The sequence below is a fragment of the Cimex lectularius genome, unplaced genomic scaffold (genome assembly GCF_000648675.2).
Source record: "Cimex lectularius strain Harlan isolate CLEC.00 unplaced genomic scaffold, Clec_2.1 scaffold285, whole genome shotgun sequence".
NCBI lineage: Eukaryota > Metazoa > Arthropoda > Insecta > Hemiptera > Cimicidae > Cimex > Cimex lectularius.
The window spans coordinates 364498-376631 of NW_019392999.1; the positions used below are offsets into that span (position 1 = coordinate 364498).

Sequence of the window (12134 nt, forward strand, 5' to 3'; positions counted from 1 at the left end):
CCACTTTTGCTATCGTTACTTCGATCCACTCGGACACTAACTTCCCAACTCAACCCCACCTTTTGAATTTTCCCTCTTTTTTGCCTTTTTTCAAATGTCGTGAAATCTATTTGATTCTCGGTGACAAATGAAATGGCCACGGAGAGCTTTAGTGAAGATGTAATTCATTTAACTTATTAAATTCACTAGTTTTCGTGGTCTACTTGACCAATTAATATCTTTCAATTAAGGTTTTTAGTTGAGATAAAAAAAATTCAAAAGGTGGGGTTGAGATGGGAGGTTAGTGGCTGAGTGGATCGAAGTCACGATGGCTCAAGTGGTAGAGTAGCGGCGTATCTAGCCGAACGTTGTGGGTTCGAATCCCGCTCGTAACACTGCCTTTTTTTTATCTCAACTAAAAACCTGAATTAATTGGCTAAGCGGACCACGAAAACTAGTGAAGTTAATGACAATTTTAAATTATAATAATATGAACTAGTTTCAGGATTTAAAAAATATTATACGTTTTTATTGATGTTTAATTAATTGTATCTTGTTTGAATCAGTCTAGTGAATATTTTATGAATGAAAAACCAGCAACGTGAGGCCACGGGGTCTTGTGCAAACTAATGGAGTATTAAATTTCGTCTCACGTCTATTATGAAGCCCGATTGTCTACGATTGACACGATTTATTGGATCTAATCGATCTCAAATTCCGTAAACTGTTAATCCGCGATTGTATGATCAATTAAACCTGGCTTGAAGCGTTTGATGTGTCAGATGGAACTTCGTACTTGAATTGTAAGTAGATTATTACATTATTTTACAAAGCCAAGTTTAAAAACAAATAAAATCCGGATTTAATGAATTCCAGCCCGGATATTTGACCAATAGCTTCTAATGGACATAATTTGTTTTTTGTTGAAATAATAGGCAAGAAGATTTTTTCTTTACCTACCCTAGGATGCCTAAAAAGGGGGGTACTATCCCCACTTATATTCCCTACAAAGAGCATGTTATGCAGATGACCTGGTAACATATACGGAAAATTCGATGACACCCTTTCAAATCAGATACAAAACGCTTTAAATATTATAGGAAGATGGTGTTCAAAAACGGGTTTAAACATAAACCCAAAAAACACATCATACGTTTTACAACAAGAAGAAAGCTAAATCTGAAAGCACTACTATAAAAGATGAAGTATTAACTTTCACAAAAGAAACAAAGTACCTACGTTAACACACGACCTAAGGTTCAAACGGAGTCAACAGTGTGCAAAAAGCCAAGTCATTACTAAGCATTGTTCAGAGGTTAGGCTGGAAAAAGTGGGGAATTTGATTTCATTGATCTAGGATGGCGATTGGTTTTACACCACAATTGTCAGAACCCTGATCATTTATGAAGCTCTAGTCTTCAAGCACTAGTGTGTCTAATATAAAAGCAAAACTGCCCCAGTACAGCTATGAAAACAGCACTCCACCCTTAAATGTGGGAAAACCCTTATGTAAAAAAGGTTGCTTTTGCGAGTGCCAACTCCTGAGATACAAGGCCACCACAAAATTCTGAAGATAATTAATATAAATAAGATGGCTATTATGGAGCCTGATAAAGTAAGAGAAAACCTCAACTTTCACAGATTCTTCTAAATAGTCATAGATAATAAAGAACTTTGCAAGAAAGATAACCTCAAGTGTAACGATATATAATATGCACAGATGGATCGAAGATGGAACAGGGAGTAGGTGTAGGCCGATCTATGCCCTAGCAAAGCCCCCTGGACCAACAATTTTCCAAGCTGAGGTCCATGCAATACAACTTTGTGCACTGGAGTTAATAAATAAAAATTTGAAAGATTGATCAGACAGTCAGGCACCTATAAAGGTATGGTTTCAACTCGAAACTTACTTAATGACTGTAGAAAAACACAAGATCACCTTAAAGTGCAGGACAAGAAAGCATAGAAGGAAACAGGTTGAACAAATAGCCAAAAAGAGGCAGCCGGTGGAGGTCATAACCGCAACTAGCCGCAGCGAAGTGTGTGCTTAAGTTTGAACTAGATAAATAGCTTGAGAAAGAAAAGCTCAACCACTGGGCAAAGCAACAGGTAGGAGGCAACCGAAGAGATATATACGTCTCTCAAAAAGAAAGGTAAAAGATCTCTCTCAGCAGGCAGGATTTGAAGAAAATTATAGGCCTATATACCGACTGCCCGCTTAACTCCTGGAAGTGCCTAAACTGCCTAATGGCTCTGGGAAAGCAAAACGAAATGAACGGGGCTGACCAATAAAAGGGCGGGCTCACCCATGGGGCCAGAAATGCAGCTAGGGGCACCGGAATGTGTAGTTAAGTTGGAACTAGAAAAACAGCTTGGGAAATAAAAACACTGGACAAAGCACCAGTTATGAGGCACGCTCAGAGATTTATAAATCTCTCGAAGAGGAAGGCGAAGGATTTGAAATAAAATATGTAGGTCTCTACAGGCCACTGCTCTCTACCACTACCACCTAAAGAAGATAGGCAAAGCACAGACAAAAATTCTGTCAGGAGGAACCAGAGACATCAGCACATCCCCTTTGTGAATGTGAAGCATTAACCCGGTTACGGTACAGCCATTTCGGTATGACATTTCTCAACACCAAAGGAGGTATTCGAAGAGGCACAAAAAAAAGTGTATGGCTAATTTATAGGAGTTCTACAATAGACAAATCTAGGTCGCGGTGTTCAACATCCTCACAACCTAAAAAAAAAATTATATTTATCATCGCCAAAGTCATCAATGATTATTCATTCAAAAAATAAAAAAGCTGAGCAACTACCAATAAAAGGGCGGTCTCATCCATGGGACTAGAACTGCAACTAGGGGCACCGGAGTGTGTAGTTAAGTTGGAACTAGAACAAAATGTGTTGGAAGAAGGGGCTATCCTTAATTGGTAGCAACGCTCCTTACAGCGATCTTCTGACGGGTCATCTCTAGGGACGCTTGTTGTTATGCGTGATGCACAAGTACATCCCTTATCATGGCCTGTCGGACGCATCATTGAGCAGTACCCGGGTAAGGATGGAGTGGTACGAGTTGTGCGCATAAAAACGCCCTCAGGAGAATATACGCGTCCGGTTACACGTCTATCTCCTCTTCTCCCTGAACCCTGAATCTTTCCAATCCTGTTCTTCCACTCTGCAACGTCTCTTTTCTCTTAGTGAAATTTCTCTTGAAATTTGGTGGGCGGTATGTTTACGCCGGAGAGAATTTTATTCATTTTTTTTTATTTTGTTTATTTGTTCAAATATCCATGGAGACGAAAAAAAGGTCTCGGGGTCCAGCTGGCCAGTTAGTATTGGAGAGTGGACGAACGCGTTTGTTTAATTCTTTTTTTTTTTTTATCTCGATTTGTAATAGAAGTTACAATTTACCAGTACCCCGCCGGATTACGAAGTTATTTGTTTTCTCTTCGCCTGCTCATCGCTGTGGAATCGAGTTCGCCTGCAATTCTTCGCCGCACATCATTTTGCTGTTCACAGGTCAGATCTTTCCTTTCGGCAGCTGGCAGCATAAATATCTCAAAGAAGGGGAAAGATTTCTCAGCAGCCAGAATTTGAGAAAAATCTCTGTTTATGCCACTACTCTCTACTGCTACCACCTAAAGAAGATGAGAAGCGAAGAGGCACAAGGAAAGTGCTCAGTCTTTAGGAAAAAGTGCACTTTCCATGGATATGGCTATAATTTATACAGGTTCTACAATAGATAATCTAGGTCGCGGTTTTCAATCCCTCACAACCTGAAAAAAAATTCTTGCATTCGAATTTATCATCGCCCAAGTGATCAATGATTATTCATTCAAAAAATAAATAAAAATCTTCGTTTGTAATATAATACTTGAAAGGAAATTTGATAGCATTCTTTATTTACTGGAACCGGTCAATAAGAGAAAATTGTGTCATTACAAGAAAAAAAATAAAAGTTTGAAAATCGGGTCGTTTTTTATTAGATCTATCAGAATGAAACCAATAAATTCGCAATTTATTTATAATAAACTGTCTATAATGAAACAACCAGTTAATAAAAATAATTTGAACTGTTTTACGGGTTTTCATTTTGCTGTTAGTTTTGGGAAGAGTAATGATGTAAAAGGGTCTTTTTTAGTGACAACGCAGACAAAAAACCAACTAGTTTATTAATGAAGGCATTTGAAACATAAATAAAAGATAATTGATAATATTCTTTATTTTTCTTCTATTATTTGGACCTTTATCAACAAGAGAGAAAAATGTGTCTGAAAATAGAGACTTAATTGTTTTGAAGACAGGATTGCAAATTAAAGGTCCGAAATAGATCTAAAGCGATAAATGAACAACTTATTTACAGTGAAAAACGGCAAAATAACTTAATTGATAAGAAATGGCAGAAATTTCCCTTGGTTTATTTTCCTAGTGGCCCCCAACCGTAAGACACGAACAGCTGAGGTATTATCGAGTATTGTTTCCTGGGTGGGTCCAAGTCCCCGCGGAGGATGATGCCCGGATGAGCCGTGAGGAATTGGACAGACGGCCTTGCGATGGGGACTTCAATATCTTCGTCGGCCATCTCGACTGGATTCTTGAGAAGGACGTCGTCCCCCATCCTGGGCGTTTCCTGTCCCCTGGTCCGGGTCCCTTTCGGCCCGACGTACATGACGTTGTACGGCATGCCGCCGGCCCCCCAGCCTCGCGACATGAACACGTCCCGTTTGGGTTCGAAGCGCTCTTCCTGGTTCTCACTGCTGTAGACGGGTGCGGGTAACGCCTCGCAGGCGTTACGAGCGAGATACAAAGCCACGAGACATGTTAAAATCTTCCAAGATGCTTTTGAGAAACTTCTGAGCAACATTTTACTTCCTGCAACAAAACATACAAATTCATCAGAAACAAATCTCCGCAATACATAAAAACGATGGATTATATAACAAACACTCAGCAATTGACGAAGAAAACAATCTAACTTTGCTTTGGCAACGAGCGGAAAGGTTCTTGTGGCAAAGATGATCCTGCACGATAATTTTCTTTGCACTCGCAAACATGTTTAAAAAAAAGGGAAAAAAGTGCACTCTGCAAAGGAATCCAAAAACGACTGAGAAGGAATACCTATAGTAAACTATCTTTCTCCCTCACCCTTTCTCTTTCCTACTTTCTATTTCGCTACGTCTTTCTCTCTCTCTCTCTTTTAAATTTGCCTCTCTTCAAAAATGGGTATATGTACATTATATGTAATTAAATAAAATTATTGAATATAAGAGGTCAATATTTGACCAAATTTGTGACTATAAACAAAACCGCATTGATTCCCTCTCTCCCTTTTTTCTCTCTCCTCTTCACTCCCACTTTCTCACCCCTCCTATTCTGTCTCTCTTAGTAGTCAAAATACCCTCGTAAAAACCAACACTTCCGCAACACTCGCATGTTGTGCGGGTATAATCTACTCAACAGAATTGCTAGACTTTGAGTAAACCCTTTCCCATAAAATCTCTCTCACTCACTCACTCTCTCTCTCTCTCTCTCTCTCTCTCTCTCTCTCTCTCTCTCTTTCTTTCTTTCTCTTTCCCTCTCTCTCTTCTCTCTCAACCGTCCCAGAACGAATTTTTGAAAGGTTTCTAGCTACCGTCCCAATATATGAAAAATTAACATTTTCAGCCAAGCCAGTCCAGTGAGCAGAATAAAAATTTTTGTAAATACACATTTCATCCAACGTACACAATCAGTTTTTCTCCATTGTGCTAATATATAGAATATCACAATTCACAAACTAAATAATGAATAAACGCAAATATTATTGTAAATATTACTTGATAGGTAATGGTTCCCGATTCAATCCAACGACCCTGCAGTACAACTCTATATTCTTATAAATTTTTTTTTCAAACCCACCGGCACCCAGAAGGCTCATATAAATTCGTAGTTGAAATTCTCACGTAAAAAATTAAATTAAATTAAATGTAGTTATTTATGATTATTCAGAAATCGTGAGTTGCGGCCTGGTGTGATGTAGGTTTCAGAAAGACATTTTCTTTATCGTGCCAACGTTTCGATGTTTATTGAGATCATCTTCAGAGCCGGGGATTTACAAACATTGTTTAAATTTAACAAATACATGTAGGATGTGGAAAAAAGTGAATTTATACAATGCAAAATATATTTTTTATATTATATCAAAGAATTTATACTCAAAGTGTTTGTTTTCTGTGGAATTCTTGCATGCCGTGTTGAGAGTGCCAGTGAGATATTGCTGCTCAACACGACACGCAAGAATGGCACAATTACACAGAAAACAAACACTGAGTGAGTAGAAATGCTTTGATTGAATATAAAAATATAATTATTCAGAAATTGTGAGATGCGGTCTGGTGTGATGTAGCTTTCAGAAAAACATTTTCTTTATCGTGCCATCGTTTCGATCTTTATTGAGATCATCTTCAGGGCTCAAAGTGTTTGTCTTCTGTGTAATTGTGCCATTCTTGCGTGTCGTGTTGAGAGTACTTTCTGAAACCTACATCACACCAGACCGCATCTCACGATTTATGAATAATTATCGACTAACTTCATCACCACACCTTTTTATTTAGCTAGATATTATATTTGTCTTTAAAAATATCCAGTAAACAATAAAAACTAAAAATTATAACGATTGCAAGTATTTACTAAAAAAATGATGTCAGGATGAAATGTGGTTTTCTGAGTAATTATAAAAATATCTTTTGACAATACTACATATAAATGGATAAGAGTAGAATATTCGAGAGTTTGAAGGTAATTCCACTAAGTTGCGATGTCGTCGATAATCAGGGCAAACTAATTAAAGAACATTATAAGAAATATATTTGGAAAAGTAGGTCGTTCGACAATCTGGCTAAAATATCTCACATATAGCTTACTTTGTTCGCAAATTTCGTCCTCGCCAAGGACGAAATTTATTAAGATCGATTTTTGAATAATAGGCCACTGTAATAACTAATGAATAATAATAATATACAATATTTATATGGTATGGATTATGGGTAAGTTATATTACAACGGTCATTCTAGTTATAGAATCATTAAGTAATAAGTATGTTTATCTGGACATTTATGGAATATGGTTAAAGAGCGACTTTATTTCCAGAAATATCAACGCAGGGCGCTTAATGTGGAAATGTTCTTTGCGTCACATTCTCAAGGAATCTTTAGTTATTCTCTTTGTAGAACATTTCACCCTGGCGCATTTTACCCTTGGTGATTCTTAAACTGGTGATAAAGTCAGATTCCATTTTTCTTTTATTGTCGTGCATTCGTACAACAGTGGTAGTTAAAACGTCCCGAAGAAGGGTTTCACTCGGGTTGGTTTGAAGATTTACCAATTCTACATGGATTTTTGTGAAGTTCTATCAGTAATATTTAGACTTTTGCTTTTGTTAATCTAAATTCTTATTTGAATAAATTTTACGAAATCGGAAATTTTCAGGATTAGAAGTATCGACAACTTTTTCACTTACGAACACTGAATCAAGGTATGGTCTTGAAGAAGAAAACAAATTTAGTTGCTACAGCAAACTTTCGCCCTATTTTAAGGAAATCGCTTGGGCCTAAATTAATTTCACAGTATGAAAAAATTTGTACAATTTGTCTTTTCAGAGGATCTTCGGAAGAGGTCAAAACAGAGAAAACTTCCTTACGGTTTTCGCCGAGCTTTCGACAGTTTTATACTGTCATCTTCAGGGCTTTAAAACCTTAATAGGAAATTAAACAACATGGTGTTTTGGGCACAGAAGTACATTATATTTTTTTCGTTTCAGCATCTCATATAAGTCTAAAAACCAATAAAATCCACCTTTTTTTAGTTTTTCAGGTACAAATGATCACAGTATGTTTCCTAAATATATATATACATATACAATTAACTTATTTTAAAATTTAAATTAAAACTGTCGAAAGCTCGGCGAAAACCGTAAGGAAGTTTTCTCTGTTTTGACCTCTTCCGAAGATCCTCTGAAAAGACTTCTTGTATCCAGCAGGTCGATAATCTAGTTCATCATTGTACAATTTATTTAACAATCAATATAACAATATAGAACTTACAAAACAACCTTAAATATGACTACTGATTGACATATTTAAGTTTTTTCAAAGGAGATCTCGAATTTACTTGAAGATCGATTCAGTCTCAACATTGCCAAGGACTATAAAAGTACTGCAACTTTATCCCGCAAGAAAAACCTCTTTTTTTTTAATTAATAAGACCTTCACAAATTGAACTTAAGCCCATGGAGTGGCCTTTGAAGAATCACATGATCGTCAATAATTCACTATTTTGTGCTTGTCACACGTCTGATCAAAGCATAAACGAATATAAAGATCTAAGGATATCTTTTCTGTGCATGAGAAGGATTGAAATGGATCAATTTCGCAGCCACCCTTTCTACAAAAATAATAAATAAATAAATGAAATAATAATATCTGTATATGAAAAAGAGAGGAACATAAAAAATATTCAAACAATTATTCAGAAATCGTGAGATGCGGTCTGGTGTGATGTATGTTTCAGAAAAACATTTTCTTTATCGTGCCAACGTTTCGATCTTTATTGAGATCATCTTCAGGGCCTTGTGTTGTGTGCATTTCAACAAAAAGGTTCCCTGGTTGATAGCCGATGCGAGTTTCTTCTCATTGTTGGCGATGTCCTTCAAGAGCCAGCCGTGAAGATGATCTCAATAAAGATCGAAACGTTGGCACGATAAAGAAAATGTTTTTCTGAAAGCTAAATCACACCAGACCGCATCTCACGATTTCTGAATAATTATCGATTAATGGTCACTAATCCCCACACATAAAAAATATATTTTGCATTGTATAAATTCACTTTTTCCACATCCTACATGTATTTATTAAATTTAAAAAATGTTTGTAAATCCCAGGCCCTGAAGATGATTTCAATAAGGATCGAAGCGTTGGCACGATAAAGAAATTTTTTTTTTTCTGAATCCTACATCACACCAGATCGCATCTCACGATTTCTGAATAATTATCGACTAACGGTCACTAATCACCACACATTTCTACACGATAAGAACGAAGAACATGGGATTCTATGAACAAATTTCAACTACATATGGACACGAAGCTAAAAGTACTCTGAAGGACATCGCCAACAATGAGAAGAAACTCGCATCGGCTATCAACGAGAGAACCTTTTTGTTGAAATGCAGACAACACTAGGCCCTGAAGATGATCTCAATAAGATCGAAACGTTGGCACGATAAAGAAAATGTTTTTCTGAAACCTACATCACACCAGACCGCATCTCACTATTTCCTAATAATCATCGACTAACGGTCACGAATTACCACACAAATATTAAAACATTTTCCAGCATTGTTTGCTAATTTGGTTATTTAAATTCATTTTACACTTACATTACGCTTGGAAAGACAAGAGATGTGGGTGTCTGAACCAACCACCTCATTTGAGTGATTTTTTCTAAATTTTAATTAACACACCAGTCATCTTTAAGTAACTCTATTCTGTGACTACCATCGGTCAGATGTTCCCATCTTCACACATGGATGTTGAGAACCATGAGGATCTTTTACGTCCGGATGTTTCCCCGAAGGGACATCTCAGATGTAGGGCGCTCAAATAGAACACCACGAAGATTTTACAAGCATGGACTTGTCACATCCAGGTGATGCAACGCTAGCCATGTTCAGAAGTGCTCTTAAAACAGCACATCCTTGAAAAAGGCAGTTTTGTGGTTTCTGGCGCAGCTTTTCAGCCGTGCCTTTCACCACCCCCGGAGAGATAGAGAAGGCACTCTATCTCCGGCTCCGGTTGGCTACCCTCCAGCTGAGCTACTTTTTTGTGCAAACTAATCCCACCACGAGTTCAAACTCAATTGGGGCTACTTGGAATCACCCGCTCCCGTGGTACAGTAATATTTTTAAGGTGGGACTGATAAACCACCCGGGAATGCCGAGGAATAACCTAACGATGCATTCGTTGCCTGAGGGATGCCGGCTCAGTAACCCAGGAATCCTCTGCCAAAGCAAATGAGGTAAAGGATGAAAGGATAGGGCAAGGAAAATGAAGGTAAAGGTGGAAACTGCCTCCATCATCGGTTACCCACAGCCACCACAGCTGATGGTCGGACTTTGCCCTGGCAGGGAGGTGGCGAATATGATAGGACAATACTTCACCCAAACTACCGTTATACCACATAACCCTCTCCAGCTCGAATCGAAAATATTCAGTTGATGTGCCTTTCACGCCATTTGTTAAGATAATTTTCCCAGATCTTATTTTTACCATATGAGAGGAAGTCATATGAAGAAACTCTGTTAATACGAATGCGAAGTTTGTAACCACGAATGCGACAATAACCCAGTATCCACTTGAAAAGGACCGAGACAATCATTGTTCTGATTTTCCATAGAAAAAGAAGGATTCCGGGATTAAGGTAAAATTGGTTCCGAATATGGCCGAAAAACAGCCAAAGAATCCGTGCATATTTGTATACTTATAGAGATAAATAATAGGTGAGTGGGTGTATTCAAGGACAGGTTCACTGATTCATACCGGATTTGTTACCACGTGAGAGTGAATTTCCGTCATACTTTCAAATATATTTTATAGACTCATCCAAAGCTTTGATATGCGTTCAGGACGCCCAGAAAATAAAAAAACTGACCGCAAAGTTTTGACAGTACCGTTTTGGCTAAAAATTCTTAACAGGACTACAGCTTAAACAAAGCAAGACGAAAATTTTCACTTGAACTTGCTTTTTGTTGAAGTGTACAGACGGATGTGCGTAGATCCGTAGATTTGACAAACCTTCAGCAGAAAAAACAGCTAGAGTTTTCCCTTCTTCAAAATGGGAACCGCCAGGTCATCGACACTTCATTGTGCCACATGCAACTAAGCCAACAGTGTATCCAGAAGTATTTATTTAGAACGAATAGTATTACATGTATTGAATAGTATAACAAAATTCAAAAGGTGGGGTTGAGATGGGAAGTTGGTGTCCGAGAGGATCGAGGTCACGATATCTAAAGTTGTAGAGTAGCGGCGTATCAAGCCGAAGGTCGTGGGTTCGAATCCCGCTCGTGACACTGACTTTTTTATCTCAACTAAAAACCTTAATTAATTGAAAGATATTAATTAATCAAACGGACCACGAAATCTAGTGAGTATAACAAACTTATAATAGTATAACTCTTTGCTATCGTTTTAAGATTAAAACAAAACTAGTTTACTAACTTACCCTAACAGGCCATTAGTATCCATGTGTAACGTTCCCATTTGATGGAACCTTACAAATTATCGAATAAAAAGGGAAAATAATTTAAAAAAATATATAATTGAAAATAAACAAAGAGATATCAATTCTCTCCTTACAACAGGCCAATAAGGTGCACAGAGGGAGAGGTCAAAGGAGTAAGAGTAAAAACAAGGAGAGTCTTGAATCAGAGGTCAGACTGAAAGGACCATATTGAGAAGGGCCATGCTGTGTGTTTTTTCAAATTAATTAGTGGAATCTTTATGTTATAAGAAAAAGCGTTCCAGGCCTCGTAAGGTGAGCCTTCCCTGCTAATTTACCTTTAGTAATAATTTGTTTTGTATTTTGATAATTAGTTATTTTCAATTTATTTTGGATTTGAGAAAAAGAAGAATTTTATTTTATTTTATATTATTATTTCAAAAGAATATTTAAATAATTTGTTTTTGGTTTCCTTCGTGAATTATAATAAACCCTCATTTTAAAGGAATTTGTTTATTTTATTTTTTTCTCTTCTGTTTGAGACAAAATTGAGAATATTTAAATAATTTGTTTTGCTTTTCTTTCTTGAAAATAATTCACTTAATAAATCAATTAATAATATAAATAATTAATAATTCACAAATAATTCAATTAATAAATCCTTATTTTAAAGGTAATTTGTTTATTGTTTTTTCCTCCATATGTGACACATGTATTCCCCTATCTATCTATTAAAATACCAAATATTTGTAATTTTTGCAATAAGAAATTGCTTTGTAAACATGTCCATGTCAAGATAATAGAAAATATGTAAAACCGTTTTGCTTATTTAAACATGTCCCTTCTTTAATTACAGATTCGAATTCCGACGCCAATTATAACTCGACGATCCG

The 12134-nt window shown here is 36.8% G+C and overlaps 1 protein-coding gene across 3 annotated transcripts in view; it reads right to left on the reverse strand.

Moving 5' to 3' along the window:
- Positions 1-4137: 4137 nt before the first annotated feature.
- The window catches only part of LOC106666468 (RNA-binding protein 42), a 51273-nt gene continuing 43276 nt past the window's right edge, over positions 4138-12134 (reverse strand). For all 3 annotated transcript variants that reach the window (XR_001340432.2, XR_002910817.1, XR_001340431.2), the window contains one exon: positions 4138-4856. The gene's annotated coding sequence lies outside the window, so the exon portion shown is untranslated. The remainder of the gene's footprint in view (positions 4857-12134) is intronic.